The 16,019-nt window shown below is 35.3% G+C and overlaps 1 pseudogene; it reads left to right on the top strand.

Annotated features, from left to right (window-relative positions):
* Positions 1-2,438: 2,438 nt before the first annotated feature.
* LOC120534576 lies at positions 2,439-11,557 on the top strand (annotated as a pseudogene).
* Positions 11,558-16,019: the final 4,462 nt, after the last annotated feature.

Raw genomic sequence — 16,019 nt, 5'->3', positions numbered from 1 at the left:
GACATACTGTATAACAAGAAATTCTGAATACAGACCAAAAGAGAAAGACTGTTTTTAAAAAGAATTTCAACTATGTTGAGTCTGTGCTCTTGTTCCTGGGCACTGATGAAAATGGCAGAGAGTGTTTGCCCAGTAAATATCAATACAAGAGACTTTGCTGCGCTAATCAACACTGAGTTTGTAAGAGAAGAGTATGCCTTAGCACACTTCTAACCCTCTGCTGAAAATGTCTAGCAAGATGTTGGAGATGGAGAGGGAGTTCAAAGTAATCCAATGTTAAAAACAGAACCTTCTTCTGTTGGTTTGATGTTATATCAAGATGCCTTTGAAGTTGTAAATCCACTTTGTTCAGGGAGAAAAAAAAACAAAGTTTTAGTTGTATACTTAACCCTAGCTGAAATTTTGCCACATAACAGATCCACTAAAAATCATATGCAACTCTGTTATGTAGGGAGCAGAATTAAAATACTTTGAAGTGACCAGAACTGTTGAGCCTTTCATCAAGAACCTCAATTTTCTATTAGAGGGAAATATTTTACTAAGTGAAGATGGATTTATAAAAGGTACTCTGGTTGCCATTTCAGGAGACAACTTTTGATCCCAATGTATTGGAGTTTTTTTTGGAAAACCTCCATTTTTGTCACCATTGTGAAATAGACAAAGTGAAATGTATTGAAGAACCATACTTGTGTGGTGCAGTGAGAACAATACAGTCATATAAATACCATATACAGGATTTAGACCCTGCTCTATCAAGTGTGACTCTCCTTCTAACCAACTTTCTTATTTCCTTGTTTGCCTGTTACCATGTCCAACCCATGACTTGTTCAAAGATATTGTGTCTTATGACCTTGCTTTGTTTGTTGGTCATTTAATCCATGAAAAGCACTTTACATACTTGCAATTAAACAGATGAAAGAACCAATTCAAATATCAAGGAAATGATGCCAGTGACAAACCTACAGATTTTTCCCCTGGTAGTGAACGCTTAAATGGACTTGCAGTTCAAATTTGGCGTTTTCTTAGGTTATTACCTCTATTGGCAGGTGACAGAATTCAAGATCCCTGTGAAAATGAGCTTTGGTAACTCCTTTTACAACTAAGAGAGATGGTGAAGCATGTCTGTTCACTAGCTCTTACAGCAGGCCAAGTAGCATATCTCAAAGTCATAATTAAAGAACATACACACAGTAGGAAAAAAACTTTTCCCTAATCACCCTTTAAGACCTAAGCATTATTTTATGTGCCATTATCCTGAACGTATGCTCCAATTTGGTTAACTTATTCACCTTTGGGTGTTAAGGTTTGAAAGTAGACACACATTTTCTAGAAAGCTACACAACTTTAAAAATATTTGCAAAACACTAACCTCTTCAGACTTACTTGAGTCCAGGCAGTTGTACAAGTACACGAGGTTACACAGTTTTATGTGAATGATTATAATGACAAAATCCCAGCATCTGTTGCCAGTCATAATTTTGAGTCATAGTCTACAGTGGCATGTAATGAAGTGTCTGTGAAAGGCACAGCATACAGGAAAGGGTGTTTGTTTTGCTTGGAATTAGTGATGAAGAACTTTATGTTGGTAAGTTTATTCTGGTCCTTACTCTCCATGATTCTGCACACTTTGTTACAGAGAAGTATACCTTTGTGAAGTTGAGAGACGTACGTGTATATTGTAAATTCGGAGTAGTTCAAGAGGATTATGTTTGTATAAAGCAAGATAATTTGCTTGACTACTACCGGCTTCCAGATAATAATATGTGAGACCTACTACTAATTGCTCTTCATCATTCTTTTTTAGAAACTTTAAGTAGTTGGGTGATGGAAATAGAAAGGACAGATGAATAATGGAGTAAGAAGATTCAGTGAGGTTCTATAAAGTACACATACACATATAGGTATTTCTCTCTTAAGTAACATCTTTGTTTTGTAATGAAAGTATTGTAAAAGATAATTATATGATTCTGGAATTGCCTTGAACATTCCAGCATATTTGGTTATAAATGAAGAGTTAAACTTTCTAATGCAATTGAAATCCAACTGAGATAGGAACAGCCCATAGTTTGTGAATGCTTTCACTCACTAGTGCTGAAATAAAGCATAAAATCATATAGACATAAAATTGTAGCAAACAAAGCATTACTGATGATAAACAAACAAGCAGGTGACATTATGAATTAACTGGTTAATGTTTAACTCTCTGCCCCAAACTCTCTTTTAGAAAATGAGTCAAGACATAGGGAAGTGGTGTTGTCTATCTTTCCAAGCCTCTCAAATTAATCTCTAACATCTCTTCTCAAACAGAAGAGTGGAAAGCAGGGAAGACCTTATTTTTGTGCAAGAGAAGGATCTGGAGAAATACATTAGGCCAATCTGGTGTCAAAACTGTTAAATAGCATTAAAAATGAAGTTAAATATATAATTTGATAGCAACCATGGGTAAGCTGAACAAATAACACTGAACTTCGAAGATCATTGAAGGGTGAACTCAGTGACCTAAAAACACAATCATGACTTTCGGTTACTCCTGTTCTTCCCTCTATCTGTTCCTGGTGGTTAATAACATAGCAGTGTATATTGAATTGGATGGAATCTAATTTATCATAAATTAATTTAGTGTACTGCTTTTCTGCCTTTCTTCCCCTGATCTTTCGTGCTATCATTTCTAGGACTTCTAACAGTTCAAACTGAGCTAGATGTTGCTGCTACCTCCTCATACCTCTCATCCTATTATCTAACTTCTCAAACATTCCAAATTCCTGTTTCTTCATCCCCTCATCTTTGCAGGCCATGGTATGCAGATTTCCAGGTCAACTGGAATAAGTTTCCAGCAGCAATTCTAAAAGCAGTGATATATCAAACAAGACTTTCAACAGGGGGCACAAAAGATATGGTGAAAGCAGTGGAGGATCAGATGCTTGAACATAATCTTAAACCTACTAGAACAATGTGGCAAGCATAGTCCAAAGAATTTTAAGGGAGTATCCAAAAAAAGGAGACATGATTGGAGAGGGCTGTCACTCTCTTCTTAAACGAATTAAAACAAAAAATACTCTTGCAAGAGACAGAAGCTCCCACGCTAAGGACGAGCAGAAGAGGCAAGTGGCTCTGTAGATCAATATGGATGTGTGAGATGGTGTCCTGTAGAACTGCCCACTGGAGAAAAAGAGGCATCATTAGATCAAATCAAAATCCAGCTACTTAAAATCTTCTCAGAGGAAGGGATGGGTGGAGCAGAAAAAGCTGAACTTCTTATGGAGAAGACCTACATTCTCCAGCACCAGTACCTTAACCACACAGTGCACAAATTCAGAAGGAATGGCCTTTTCTTTTCTCACAAAGATGTCTTTACTCCCACTTTGGGTTTCTAACAAACACCTCTATCCTCAGCAAGCTGCAAGAGGGACTGGACAAAAAAGGCAGCCCAGTACAGATATAAGGTTCGGCCAGGAACAAAGCCATCATCCAGGGATTCAGGATGTCCTGGCTAAGATTGAACCAGGGGTTTCAGTTAAGGCTGAATGTGCCCTTCTCCTCCTGATGGCATACTTTAAAAAACCTAAGGATACAATCATACTTCAGTCTGATGTAAGTTATTTGTGACTTTCATAATGTAATTGTTTTATAGATAAGTGAGTTTTGCTTACAACAATCCACTGGCATTGAAAATGCTTTAGAGTTGATTTTAGCTTTTATTTTCAATGCCTTAAAATTTTAAAAAGGAGTACTTGATATGCTTGATTTTTATACAGCAAGAAACACTCAATATTTTGTAAAAAAAACAAGTTGGATAAGATGAATGAGATGAACATGATGGCATCACTCAACCTGACCATAAGTAAAAAGGCAGGTGCCAATGCTGGGACTCTGGCAGACAATTTTACTCAAATATTTTTAATCAATATATGTTAATTTTTACAATTTAATACACTCATAAACTTAAATGAAGTTGTATCTAATGGGTAACTAAACACGGCTTAAAGCTTGAGCATGAGAGGGTTGCCTCATCTTAAGAGGAACAATTGAGATAATTACTAAGGTTAAAATGAAGTAAATTGTTAATAAACACCCCTTAAAAAGCAAGTGCAAACTAGTAAGAAAGCCAAAACCACCCCTATAATGAAGAAGTGATAAAATCAGTCGGAAAACCCATAGGACATGAAGTTTAGAATAATGGAAGAATCAACATGTATATGAAGTTACTGGTGGCTGATGTTGATTGGCTAATTGATAGAATTCTGCATATTAAGAGTTAGATGATGTGATGTATTAGATAAGGTAAAGACAAAAGAAAAGTATAAAAGGGAACAAATTGTTTTATTGATTGCTCACTCCATGGAATGAGACAATTGTTCATATCTATGTGTAAATAAAGAATCGTTCTGCATTTTCATCTGCTCTTAATTTTTTTCTTCAAAAACAGAGGAAAAATTTTTCCACAACAGTATTTATACACTCTTAACCCAACATGCAGACATTGGTAATTGTGAATCATTGTGGGTCAAAGGATTTTCTTCTGGCATCATTTTTACACTGAACTAAGGGATATACAGTATACATTGTACATATATACAGTATATCTTAAGTATTACTGTATTTTACAGACATTTGCCACAGGTGCTGATATTCAGAGGACAATGATGCTACCAAGCATTCCCCGCTTGATTATACTGTATAAGGTAATGTTAAACAACAACCATAGCTTATAGTGTCAACAGGTTTATTTTCCCTAAGATTTGCCCAGGAAAAAGCATAATGATTCAGTCATGCTCTCTCTGACAAACATAGTGTACATTTTCATAAACAATTGAAATGTTCTATTATAAAGAATTTTATATAACCATATATAAAATTCATCATTGGCAGTCTGGTAGCTGACAGGAAAAGTCCAATAGATGTTTGAAAGTTTACATTAGATTTTGGATAACCAAATAGTTTAATTTTGCATGAAATTTGACAAGTTTTGAAAAATATACAAATTTTAGGCTGAAATCAGAATGCTTTATGGATGGAGTAAACACTGTAATTATCATCTTAGTCTTACTAGTTATTACATGAAATGGTTCAATATGTAGTAACTTTTTCCTTTTTACTTGTTTTTAAACAATTAAAAAATAATAATATTATGGCCCATACTATATTATGTTAATAGCCAAATATTGTAGTATCTACACCTGTATTATCTCTCATATACGTTTTGAAAGATCTGTGCAGCTGCCCTTTACTCTGCAACGACAGGTAGAACAGTGTGTGGACCTATGACTTCTTTCTTCTTTTAGGTTTGACATACTGTAGTTATTTCTATTACTTTCATACTAGTAATCTAAGACCACTATGGTAGCAACCCACATCTTTCACACTGTTGTTCTTTAAGAATTACACTTCTCTGCATAAGTACATGATGAATATCTTTGTTTATTTTAGATGACATGTTGAAGCCTAAGGCTGCAATCTTCACAAGTTATTACAACTTTAACTTGCAGTATTCCGAAGATGCCCCATCCCCACTGGACTTTATCCAAAGATAAACTAACACACTACAATTGTAAATAATACACGTCTTTTTAAAGCAGCATGGGTAATAATGATACTAGTAAATCACCACAACATTGTTAAAATGGTAGAGAAATCTTGTTTGGCTTTCTGTAGAGTCAGGAGGAGTGTTAAGATTCAATGTTCCGTAGAAAGGAATGGCATTTAATGTCTTTTGCAAAGCCATGTAAAAAGGTCACATAAAACTGATGGCATTTATCAAAATCAAAAAAGAAACATGGACACATCAACCAACAAATCTGTACACTTCTAAAGAAATCCACTGATTTTGAATGAATGTCAATGTAGACATTATTTTCTGAAAGGACTCCTAGTAACTCAAAATAGATTTAAAGTGTTTATCCACTTTTTGCCTCAGTTTTAATCTCTGTTTTGCTGTTTTTAAAAGGTTAAGGACAGCTTTGTAGTTACATTAAACTTTAAACACTGAAGTTCAATGTCTTCACATTGTTGAATGTAACTTCTTAAAATATACTTTTTAAAAGGAGGTAAACTTTCAGAATTTCAGACTGATTTTCTGTACTTGATCCTTTCAGATGTCTGTATATCTGGAGAAAGTAGCAAATTCACACAAAATACTGTGTTGTACATAACTACTACTGAGTATGTACTCCTCTACGGCACATAATAATTGGCAGCTGTGGTATGTGGCGATTTGTCAGCTACAGATGGTATTAGATTCATACTTTATATATACAGTAACATACTCTACTCAAGTACAGCATTTCTTTTCATATTTTTCATCAGTTGTTTGCGGTCCTCCTTTAAAGTCCGCAGATGTGAGTATACAGTCATATGAAAATGTTTGGGAACCCTTCTTAATTTTTTGGATTTTTGTTTATCATTGGCTGAGCTTTCAAAGTAGCAACTTCCTTTTAATATATGACATGACTTATGGAAACAGTAGTATTTCAGCAGTAACATTAAGTTTATTGGATTAACAGAGAATATGCATTATAACAAAATTAGACAGGTGCATAAATGTGGGCACCCCAACAGAGCTATATCAATACTTAGTTGGGCCTCCTTTTGCAAATATAACAGCCTCTTGATACCTCATATAGCCTTTGACAAGTGTCTGGATTCTGGATAGAGGTATTTTTGACCATTCTTCCATACAAAATCTATCCAGTTCAGTTAAATTTGATGGCTGCCAAGCATGGACAGCCTGCTTCAAATCAACCCATAGATTTTCGAAGATATTGAAGTCAGGGGACTGTGACAGCCATTCCAGAACATTGTACTTCTCCCTCTGCATGAATGCCTTTGTAGACTTCAAACTGTGTTTTGGGTCATTTTCTTGTTGGAATATCTAACCCCTGTGTAACTTCAACTTTGTGACTGATGCTTTAACATTATCCTGAAGAATTTGTTGATACTGGGTTGAATTTATCCGGCCCTCGACTTTAAAAGGGCCCCAGTCCCTGAACTTGCCACACAGCTCCACAGCATAATGGAACCTCCACCAAATTTGACAGGAGGTAGCAGGTGTTTTTCTTGGAATGCAGTGTTCTTCTTCCGCCATGCAAAGTGCTTTTTGTTATGACCAAATAACTCAATTTTTGTCTCATCAGTCTAAAGCACTTTGTTCCAAAATGAATCTGGCTTGTCTAAAGCAGCATTTGCATACAACAAGCAACTCTGTTTGTGGCGTGAGTGAAGAAAGAGCTTCTTCCTCATCACCCTGCCATACAGATGTTCCTTGTGGAAATTGCGCTGAATTGTAGAACAATGTACAGATACACCATAAGCAGCAAGATGTTCTTGCAGGTCTTTGGAGGTGATCTGTGGGTTGTCTGTAACCATTCTCACAATCCTGCGCATATGCCGCTCCTGTATTTTTCTTGGCCTGCCAGACCTGGGTTTAACAGCAACTGTGCCTGTGGCCTTCCATTTCCTGATTACATCCCTTACAGTTGAAACTGACAGTTTAAACCTAAGATAGCTTTTGTAGCCTTCCCCTAAACCATGATACTGAACAATATTTTTTTTCAGATCTTTTGAGAATTGCTTTGAGGACCCCATGCTGTCACTCTTCAGATGAGAGTCAAAGGGAAGCACAACTTGCAATTGACCACCTTAAATAGCTTTTCTCATGATTCGACACACCGGGCTATGACGTTCAATGCTTAAAGAGCTAATCCAACCAATCTGGTGTTGCAAATAATCAGTATCGAGCAATTACATGTATTCAAATCAGCAAAATTACAAGGGGGCTACCCAACTTTTTGCACAGCCACTGTTTCACATTTGATTTAATTTCATACAACTAAATACTGTTTCACTAAAAATCTTTGTTCGGAAAACACCCCAGTATTCAGATATTCCTAGGAAATGAAAGACATACGACTGTTATCTTTTTTGTTGAAAGTAAATTAGTATGCATGCTGAGAGGGGTTCCCAAACATTTTCATATGACTGTATATGCAAAACAGGGTTTGAAGTGGATATAACTAAGTGCCGGTACACTATGTGTTACACTGATGTATTGACACAAAGAGGAAAGGGCATGGAGCAGTAGCTCAGAGCAGGGGTCCCCAACTATGGTCCTGGAGAGCCACAGTGGCTGCATGTTTTCATTCTAACCCTTTTCTTAATAAGTGACCTGTTTCTGCTCCTAATTACCTTCTTTTGAATTGATTTAAATTACTTGCTTTTAAAGACTCCAACTCCTTAATTGTTTATTTTCCCTTATTTAACTGCCAAACAATAATGAGATACAAAATTAACCAAAACATAATCAGCAAACTGTGTCCATCATACAATATGTGAAAATAAAGAAAGATGAGGAATGTTGATCTGCATTTTAACACTGCTCTGAGAAAACAGAAAATCAACAATTACAGAAATGTCTGCTATTGCACAATGAGAGCAGCAACAAGCCATGGAACTAAAGAACAGGTTTAATTAATGACAAGACTCAATGCCTAATTAAGCAACTGGTTGGAGTGAAATTGGTTGGAGAATGAGGCCCTGACTTAGATGGTCTTCTGTTGGCCTACTCCACATTTATTTTGTTTTTGGTTGCCATTTAAGGAAAGAAATGAAGTAATTCAGAGGAACAATAAAGAAATTCAGGGGAACAAATCTTAAAAAAAAAATTTTAAATCAATTCAAAAGAAGTTAATATGTAGCAGAAACAGGTCACGGCAGTTCAGTTTTCAAAAACACGACTGTGGTCTGGAGGTCAATGGAGTTGAACGAATAACCAAACTGAGAGGCGATACACATGTAAGAGGGGCTTTAGTCAACAGCAAAAAACAGTGCTTGAGGACCAGTGCGTTTTTCATCTTTCTTTATGCAAAGCTCAGTGATTAATTTCCATTTCTGAGTATGACCATGTCTCTTTTCCTGTCCAGGACACCTCCCTATTTCCATGTTTTTGGTTAGTGGCGCTTTCATTTCTGCTGCATCCTTCATTTTCATAAATCACATTCTCAGCACAAGTGCACACAAAGTATGTAAGTTCACATAATATTAATAAATACCCACAAATATTTTTTTTCTACTATGTCACCCAATTCCAATCAAATCTGTCAAGACATTTTAAAGATTTTGGGATTTGTAGTTTTTTGTTGTGAGGGGGTTACCCTTAATATTAATATATCGAAATGTCTTTTCTTAGTAGGCAGTTGGTGCACTACATCTACCATCCTGCCAAATTTCAGCTTTTTCACTAGATGGGAAATAATGTTTTTGTGAATGAGTGAGTGAGCTAATGAGTGGTGAGTCAGTCAACTTTCTTTTTTTATGTATATAATAAAATATTCATTGTGGAAGAGGTCTTTCCCTTGGCTGGATTTTTTTTTACTTTCAGGTTATTGTGGAGGACTGACAGAGCCTTTCTCATCCATTGCTAGACAGCAGTTCTCACAATTTAACTGAATGAGGCAACACGTCAACAGAGTCTACTTCCAAAGTTGCCTTTTACACTTTCAAGCTATTGCGGAGACTACATAATATAATATAAAGTGTTTGCTGTTGGTACTGCAGTACTGCCACTTATCTACAAGATATGAGAATGTCAGAATTTCATTGTAATGTATACACATAAAGAGTCAAGTTCTATGGTTGATAATATTTTGTGTCTTACTTTATTTCTTTTCTTGCTGGTGATCTCCAGTTCTAGGAATCTCAGATTTATATTCTGTTAAAATGTTTACAGAAGCGGGAATGGGACGAAGCACCCAGCTTATGCATTTCCCTTTCCCAGGCAGAGGTGTGTTGAGAAAACAAGAATACCCTAACCGACCAACAAAAGTTCAGTCTAAGAACCAGTTTGGAATTACTTATATGTTAAGAAACTAAAACTGATATGTGAAACATTAACTGTAATGAATAATTTAAGAAGTAAGAGAATTATTGGGCTTAACATGACCTCTGGAAGTCCAGTTAAAACCACAAGAAGAAGTTCACCCTTTTGTGTGTTGCTGCTTAAAATTAACTTTTGAATGTTTTCATTACCAAAATATCATGTTCTGACATAATTTAATTATATATGGATTATAAGATAACTGCATTACATTTTTGCTAATAACAGTGGAAAGTAAAATAGAAAATATCAATTACAAAAGATATATATCTTAATTATAAACATTGACGCGTAGAAGTGTGTGTGTCTGTCCGGCCCGGAAGTAAGAGGTGGAGTTGGAGAAACAGAAAACTAGCAATGGCAAAACAGTGTCCCTTTTACTTTTCCTCCTGCCACTAATACACAAGTGAGGCGAGCACATCAGCAAAACGAATCCTCCTAGGATTCTCTACATTTCAGTTTATTTTCTAACGGTTTCAATAGTTTCTAGGACCCAAGACTTTTTACAGCACGGGCGTACACAGCTAGTATATGTATATATACTGTGGCATATGGCCGGCCATTTATCCCGATCAATATCCCCAAGCAGTCAGATGGAGCCCTCCCTGCAACATAGAGGGGCCCCGAATTCCAGCAGGGCCTCATGGACCTTGGAGTTTTAATACACAGCCCTGCTGGATACCATGGGGGCCGCCAGGGGATGCTGTAGGGAGGCTCAGAGACTTATATTGTCCGTATAGTCCGTAATTCCCAGTCACGGGGACAGAGGAGATGACATACTTCCGGGCTAAAGAAAATAAGGAATGACCCGGAAGTGCTGGGAAATCAGTGGACTGAAGGATAGAAGCACTTCCAGGTCAAGAACTATAAAGGATTGTGGGAAACCCCAGAGCAGTGAGCTGAGTTGGGAGAAAGGGAACAACACGTCTGGGAGTGGAGGATTTGTGATTGATAATTGTATTTGTGTAGATTTATGAGTATAGTGGAGTGGTGGGTGCTTTGTGCACATTATTGTGTTAATAAAACCAATTATTGGACTTTTATCTGGTGTCTGGTCTGAGGGTTCGAAGGGATGACAGCGCCCCCTACCTGTCACAATATATACATATATAAGCCTTATTAAAATTAAAACAAAAAAGAAAAGTATTACATCAACTCTAAAGGAACATCCTTTTAGGATAAAGTTGGTTAGAAATAAGTGGCCATATTTTATCAAAAGTGTACAACTGAGTGTGTCTAGACAGAGCGGTCACAAGATACAAGAAAAATGCATACTAGATCCTGAAGACAGAACACAAGGGCAGAATCTGTGTGTTAGTACGACTGAATTGTTAAAAAAAAAACCTTTTTATTTATTCCTTATATTTTAACAATGTTAGGTTATTAGTTAAAGTAGGCAATAAGTTAAAGTATATCATATTATTTTATTTTGTTTTGTGCTATAATGAATAAGTCAAGTCTTTTAATATCAACTTGGTCTAGAGACTTACATTGTTTGAGTCTCAGACTTTCAGTTTTTCACAACTAAAGAACTGTGTTGGAAATACTACTATGTTTATAGAAAAGAAAGAGTATGATGGCAATGAACAGGACAACTGGTGGAAAGTAGTAGTAGTAGTAGTAGTAGTAGTAGAGCATAGAGTACTGAGTACAGTGAAGCTTGTACTTGCAGATCCAACTAATATGTAAGATATCTCCACTCTTGTGCCATGAGAAAACCAGCCTCTCTCCTGTGGTATTCCTCAGGGTTCAGTGTCTACTTTACTTTTTATCAATATGTACACATTTTCTTTGAGCTACTTGATTTACTAGCATTATGTTTTATGCCAAATTTAAAGATACTCATCTTTGCATGAAGAAATCTACTGGCTGCACAACGGTTATAGACAAGCGCAATGCCTGTCAAAACAAAATACATGCTGAGATACTCACTAACTTTCTACACCTCAAAAAAAGTATTATTATAGTGGAACTATTTCTTGTAGGATCTCTAGCTGTACTTATTAAGTTTTATAACCACTCAGTGGACATCTTTCTTGCAAACTCCTACTGTCACCTCATGTCCAGAGTTGGAATTATTTTTGACAGACTTTGAGCTTTAAACACCACACTTTACCGTATTTGCTTTTGTTGAGATATTATTTTGACACTGCCCCTTCCTTTCTTGCTCTCATGCCTTCATTGTCTCTCAAGTACATTATTGCAATTACCTTTTAAATTAATTTCATTGGAGTTTTTCTTTAATATATATTTTTATGCTCAAAGTAACAACTGACTGTAACAAGTTCAAAAAGCTGTTGCTAGAGTTTTGACTTGGACCAAACACAATAAGTATATATCTCTTCTTCTTTCTCAGCTCTGTTGGCTACCTGTATGGTATTTTATGAGTTACGTAGCTGTTAATATCAGAACCTGTAATTATTACCTGCATCTTACCAACCAAACAGAATGAGATCCTCTGAAACAAGCCTTTTCACAATTCCTATTCTATAGCTCTTCACATTTTAGTGACTTCTAACTCAACCACAGTTAACAGAGGAAAAGTCTGCCCAACCAAACCAAGCTTTACCAATACTGCATTTGACTCATTCAAATCTACATACAGCCTTAGTACATTTTGCTTGGGCTTACTGGGGTTTTTTGAATTGTTCTTAACTTTTTATTGTATAATGTGTTTTGTAAACATCTGGGGATTTACCATTTGCCACTACATGTAAGTATGGGGATTAAACACAGAGACAAATGTGAGCCTGGGAAAAGCAACTGTTTTTGTTATGAATACAAGACCACTGTAAAATAAATGTGACAGTTAGCAACTGTTTGGAATACATTTTTGAGGGTGTATGAATATCTTAATTTATTTATACTCAATGTTGTTAACAAATGTAAACATAATTATTTTAATCATGTGGTGTTAACAGGAATTCAAGTGGTTATCACACACAAAGGAACTGAATTATATACTAAGAGACATTTCTAAGTGTGTTTGCATTATTGCTTATATAAATCATTTAAGTTTTGGCATACAGTTTATTCATGTTTCTTATAAAAGATTTTAAGTTAGAATTCTATATTATCATGAGAAGTTTTGATATGTGTCCCAGCCCTTGGTAAATGGCAACACCATTTAAATGCAGGGTGAGACATTTCTGTCAAAGTATTTTCAATTCATGTAACATTAATCTTGTATATAGAAAACTGTATTGTTTAACACAACAGCATACACACAAAAAAGAGAAACCCAAAGCATCAAAAGAAAATCAAATTACATAGTTTTCATCTTCCCTTACAAATCTTTTTTTTTCACCTTATAACTTCAAAATGATACTAAATAAAAAGAAAAAAAAACTAAAGAAGGAAGCAACTAGATTAATCCCTTGGTAGAGAGTTAGATTACAAAGATAGGTTTATGAAATCTAAACCTTTATGGGCTCTAGAGACTAAGATTAAGAGGATATTTACTGGAAGCTTTTGAATCATTGCAGTGAGCCTGCAAAGGTTATTTTTTTTGTGGTTACAGAATGAGAGTCCAGAGAAAATTGTATGACTCTCAAAAAAGGAATTTAAAGTAAACTTTAAACATCTGCTAATATATATATATACTGTATATATATACAGTGTATATATATATATATATATATATATACAGTATTACTACAATTTATTGAAGAACTTAATAATAGGAAAAGCATATTATCTGTGACATTTGGTTACAACTGTTTCTTAACTTTCAGTTGATGTTCGTTAATATTTAAATGGCATTGATTATGAAATTCTATATATCATTTTTTAGATTACTCTAAAGGGGATCCACAAACCAGACTAAGGAAACAAAATGATTTTTTGCATTCAAAGTACTATGAGTTAAAGTTTTGTTTTCCCCCAACACTGGCATCCTGTTATTTTATTTCTTTTGCAATGAATTACCAGCTATTGTCTGCATTTGCGCCTTTAATTGAGGCAATCTGTACCGATAACTGTTCAGTCTGCACTCTCTATTCTGTAGCACAAAATCCCACTGTGATATTTTTGCTTGTGCACTAGTTTTGAACTCATTTTAGCCACATTCAAAATGCTATAAAATAAAATGCATGGGCCATCTGCAGGATTCCTCTGTCGCCAAATACTAGTTAACCACCTGCTTTTGCAGTATCAGCTTCATATCTCCATTATCATAGACTACTGCAGTTTCATGTTGTTCATTTGTATGAAAAAGATGATTTTGTGGACTGGGCTCAACAGCAGCATCATATTTTTCTGTGTGATTATTGTTAGTGTGCAATTATTTTCCCCTGGCCTTTCTGGTAAGATGATTTGTTTTATCAATACAAATAAAAAGCACCTTTACAACACAGTACACAATTATCATTTTTAGTTGTCTTAAATAAATTAATCTGTATATAGGTGTGCAATCAATTGAAAATTCTTTTGATGAATTAATTCTGCCAGCTAGAAGAAAGTTATTTACAAACATGCCTTGCTTGCTTGTCACGTATTCTACAGTGTCATGTTTTTTTCTTAATACTGTAGCTAATCTTTAAGATTATTTTGACAATTTGGCAAATTTTCTCAGTGAATGCTTCTAAGCATCGCATCCAATGCCGCCAACCACTTATGGAAAAATATCTTTTTTCAAGTTGATAGAGATAAATGGCCAACATTTACTTTCAAACCTTCTGTCCGCGGGTTGAATTTAATCATTAGTGATTGTACTGTGTTAACAATACCACTACAATGTTGGGAACTGAATACTTAATACTTGAAAGTATGCTTTTATACTGTGTCACTGTGCCAAAAATGTAAAAACTTAGTCAGATGAACCCCTCTAAAGTCCATTGTATTCTCAAGGTAGCATTGCAACTCCTGCTGCTAAATCCTTGGACAATAAATCAAATTATATTATTGCATTTTCCTATAAGTCCTATACAGTTTTTTTTACATTCAATGGTGAAAATTCCTGCTATACATAATGATACCTACAAAAATCACAACAGTTCTAACAGCTGTTTGGGCTCTCTGTGTGGAATATCAATGTTAATGTGTCCTGGAACTGTAGATAAGGGAAGAATCCTCAGAAAACAACTACCCCAGGGTTATCAGAGTTTTGTGAGTTTATCCAGCCCATATACTTAGGAAGGGGTTTAGACATGCATAGAGACCACAGATTGCTTGTTGGGGATGTGATTGGGTTCTGCATGCATTGTTCCTGGAGTTCTGTAAAGCATTTCTGACCCCAGCAGTAGCTGCAGAAGAAGACTTAAATTAATAGCTACTTTCTCAAGACTAAAACACTTTGAATTGGAAGTGGAATGGTCACAAGAGCTCATCTGACAAAAAGATAGCGTTTGGTGGTTATTTACTGGTGGGAAAGTGGACCAACCATTTCATGGATCAGTCAGGGTCCTTTATTTATATTACTAAGGCAAAGAACTGCATAGGGTTTCTTATTTTGTTATTGCTGTATATTTCTAACATCTTTTATTTTCACTCTTTACCTACCCCTATATATTTATTTTTGTAAATCGATTACCTGATTTCTCTTACCTGTGCTTCCCTAGTGTGAATTTCCCATTGGGATTAATAAAGTATCTATCTATCTATCTATCTATCTATCTATCTATCTATCTATCTATCTATCTATCTATCATTCTGGGCTCCAGGTTGTTTCAGGAGTACCTGTAAGGTTTAAAAACCATGTAATCCTTTGCATTATTCATAGTTCAAATCTTAATCCATCTGATCCTTTTTTGTATATTATCTGCAAAAGTAACATGTGTGTGCTATGTATAATTACAGTAAAATCATGTATGTACTGTTATGACACTTCATTGATTGCAGCTCCAGCAATACAACCACTTACTTTGAGGGAGAATTTAAATGTTATGAAGAGCACAAAAATCTAATGAAAAACTTAGCTTTGATGAAGATTATGACTTTTAGCTTAATCCACTTTGTGCATCTAGTTACAAAAGTCTTTAAATGTAATGATATGATCAAAGAAGCCAAAATTTAATTTGCAACACAAAAAACGAAAAGCAAATTCAAAAAAACCTGAATGGCATACTACTCAATGAAATGTGGCAGTTTTGTGTATGTCTTGAAAAGTATTTTTTGTGCATAGTTATGTTAAAAGAACAAAAAGAAAGACCAC

The sequence above is a fragment of the Polypterus senegalus genome, chromosome 8, assembly GCF_016835505.1.
Source record: "Polypterus senegalus isolate Bchr_013 chromosome 8, ASM1683550v1, whole genome shotgun sequence".
Classification (NCBI taxonomy): Eukaryota; Metazoa; Chordata; class Cladistia; order Polypteriformes; family Polypteridae; genus Polypterus; species Polypterus senegalus.
The sequence above is the reverse complement of the archived record's forward strand: the minus strand, read 5'-3'. Positions and strand labels throughout refer to the sequence as shown.